At 51.7% G+C, this 3,441-nt stretch overlaps 1 non-coding gene across 1 annotated transcript; it reads right to left on the reverse strand.

The window, feature by feature from the left end:
• Nucleotides 1-1,534: 1,534 nt before the first annotated feature.
• On the reverse strand, nucleotides 1,535-1,653 carry LOC111735236. The gene has a single exon (XR_002778727.1). It is a non-coding gene; the product is annotated as a 5S ribosomal RNA (ribosomal RNA).
• Nucleotides 1,654-3,441: the final 1,788 nt, after the last annotated feature.

Raw genomic sequence — 3,441 nt, forward strand, 5'->3', positions numbered from 1 at the left:
AGGCTTATTGTTTCATAAAGTGCTAGGAAGACTCTTGGGCCATCGCTTTGTGAGTGTCTGGACGGAGCTCCCAGAGGAGGCGGAGCTTTCAAAATTCATATACGTTCAGTGGACACAGGACGTGACTCAGGGACTCTCGGGTCAAGGAAAGACGTCCTGATTTGACAGGGAGCGTGAGGGGCTCCTAGGTCGTGAGTTTGCTAAGAGCTGCTCCTGGAGGCTGGGCACCAGCGTGAGTCAGATTCGGGAGAAACGTCCAGCAGAGCTGACAGTAGGTTCTGGAGAGTCGGCAGAGGACGACGCCGAGCCTGCAGGCCGAGGACGTCCCTGTCACATTTCGCTTCCTTTCTCTCTTCCCTACTTCCCCCCTCATCCTGCCCAAGTATATGCTTCCTATATTTTCTAGTCTATTTCATTCATTCATTCATTCATTCATTCAATTACAAGAGGTCAGATTTTATTTTCTGCGTTGATTTTGACGGATCACTGTGTCACACCCCCTGGGATATTAACGGATCCCACATCAAAAAAGTGTCCCCTGGTCACGTATGCTTCGGAAACTCCAGGCTAGTGACAGTCACAGCTTCTTTGCTGGAGAACACACGGAGCCTTTAACAGGCTGACGGGGACTGTGCGTCTGTAAGAGGAGGCCCCTCCACACTTTCTGAACCCAAAGGGCTGCCGTGACACTCGCTGGGGTGCCGGGAACGTGGCGTCATCAGTGTTGCTCAAGCGTCTGCTCGCTTAGCCCGTATTTCTTGCTTTTATGCGCTAGTTTATTATTTTACACATATAACATGAGTGCGTCTAATAAAAGTAAAAGATCTGTTCACCGGACCCCTCCAGCGTGTCCCCAGCGTCCACATGGTCAAATCTGCTATAATACGACATGTGTGTCCTAAAGGCCACCGGGCTTACACGAAACATGCGTGAGAGGAATAACGAACACTCCAACATTTAGTCAGCGACACATTCAAGCAAATATCGGCACCTAATAAAAACAGTAGCTCAGCTGAACATGTGTTAAATGGTTCAGAAATACATAAATACTGCAGCGAATATGGCCCTCGACCTTGAAGAAGTTCTGGATTTCGCGTGCGGACGTGAGCGTCGGAAAGGTCGCAGCTTATGAATGACTGTGAAGCAAGGGAAGGGGGTTGTCGGGATTGGGGAAGTTCCCCCAGATGTGAACAGTGGAGCTTCATACACACGTGGGGGACGGAAGTGGCTGGTCGGTCCCTAGGGGAGTGTGCAAGTGTGTGTGTGCATGTATGTGTGTTTTCTGTGTTTCTACAGCGTTCGGTTGCGCTCAGGGCAGATGTCTGCGTTCACTTAGTGTTTCTGGTGGACAAAATCGTGGTAAACAAGTGCAAATTCTCATGGTGCCGCGGTTCACTCACACGCTAGACACACTGGAACATATGTGTTTTTATTTTTTAATTTATTTTTTATTTTTAGGCGAGGCAACCCTTGGTTGACCTCACAGGTTGCAAGGACCTTGTCAGCTACGATCCCTTATTTTTTTTATTTTTTACGCCTACAGCACCTGGTCTTCCTAGGTGGTCTCCCATCCAAGTACTAACCAGGCCCGACCCTGCTTAGCTTCCGAGACCAGACGGGATCGGGCTCGTTCAGGGTGGCGTGGCCGGAGACAACACATGTGTTTTTAAACCGCGTGGTAGAGCAGAGGTGACCGTAGCCCATTTCAGAGCATTTCCTTACGGAGGTCTGAACTCAGGGACGTGACAGCTACGACTTCCCACCAGGGGTTCTTAGGAGTGTCCTCCCCCGTCCACACCCAGGCCAACACGCCGACACCCACCTTTACCAGGTGTCCAGGAAGACAGGGCGGCAGAGCAAACCAGGGTCGAACCGGACCACAGCGAAGCCGCAAACCTTTACTTATTTATTTCCCAGTTGTTAATTGCGGGGAAATCTGCACGCGACATAAAAACGACCGTGTCAGCCGTTGTTAAGCACAGTTCAGCGGTTCGTGTCCGCCCACGTCTGTACGCCACCACCATCCCCCTCTCCAGACCTCCATCTGTCCCCACTAACACAGCTCCCTGCTGCCCGCACCCCCGGCCCTGGCCGCCCTTCTGCCTTCTGCCTCTGTGAAGGCGGCCTCTTTAAGGACCTCATGTAAGAGGAGTCACACAGCGTGTGTCTTCGCGTGACTGGCCGATGTCGCTCCGCGTCGTGTCCTCAGGGTTCATCCGTGCCGTAGCGTGTGCCGGCACCTCCTTCCTGTTCGAGGCTGATTGATAGTCCATGGTCTGGCTGGACCACATTTCGTTGATCCACTCATCTGTTGATGGCCACGCGGGTTGCTTCCAGAAAAAGGGTTATCTGAACCCTTGAGTCACAGCAGTTACACGTTAAAGACACGCGTAAGCCAGATGGTTTGCACCCGCATTTCTCCATCTCCCTACAGATGGACTTGGGAGCGGGTCCGTTAACTTCTGGAAGTTACCAAAGTGACATTTTGTAAGGTCACATTTGTGCCTTTTCTAGGGAGATGGACTCTCAACCGATGGGGACTCTCAAGGGCTAGAGAGGCACCTTGCGGTCACCATCTGAATCTGGAGAGAAATACAGCAACCTGACAATTTTGAGAATGAAAACGCTGTGCCGTCATGTTGCCTGCCTGCGGTTGTCACCTGTGCTGCCTGCGGTTGTCACCTGGGCTCTGAGCTCCCTGCGGGAAGGGTGGAGCACTGCCCACCCTTCCCGCAGCCTCTACAGCCACAAAAGTGGGACTCGGAGCCCACACTTGTCCCTTCATTTGTATCTCTTGTCTCTTAGTTCAGGGGTTCACGAAAACTCACGACCCCCAGGGATTACTGAGCAAGAGTTAAGTTTGGGGCTAAACTTAACATGCTCTTCATCTTCAGAATGAGCCTGCATGGCACCGTGAGACACACGGGGCTGTGCCGGGATGCGCCAGCGTTGGGAGACGGATGCTGGTCATCTCCAGCCTGTGTTTCTCAATATTAGTCCCAAACTGGAGAGCACAAAATCCTGGTACGTGTGTCGGATTCTCAGAGGTCTGTGAATTTTATGAACAAACATTTTCTCACTTTTATTGAAATCGCAATCTTAAAAAATGAAGCACGTCTGAGTCATCCAGATCACACCTTATAACCTCGTGGGGTCGTGCCATTTTGGTGCCTAAATTTGCTGAAATTTGAATTCATGCTAGCTAATATGAGGCCCAAGTGACGTCCAACACTGACAAGGTTTAAGTTTTAGCAATTTCCGCTGAGCTATGACATACACACGGCAAAGCGCGCGGATCTTAAGTGGACACGTTGTGAATTTTGACCTCGTTTCGCACGTGGGTAGGCGCCGCTCTGGGATCAAGGTGGGGGACGCTTCCAGCACCCGAAGGCTCCTCGGTGTTCCTTTCCGGAGTCAGCCGCGTCCGTCCCTGCACGGCCC

The sequence above is a fragment of the Pteropus vampyrus genome, unplaced genomic scaffold, assembly GCF_000151845.1.
Source record: "Pteropus vampyrus isolate Shadow unplaced genomic scaffold, Pvam_2.0 Scaffold20198, whole genome shotgun sequence".
Taxonomy (NCBI): domain Eukaryota; kingdom Metazoa; phylum Chordata; class Mammalia; order Chiroptera; family Pteropodidae; genus Pteropus; species Pteropus vampyrus.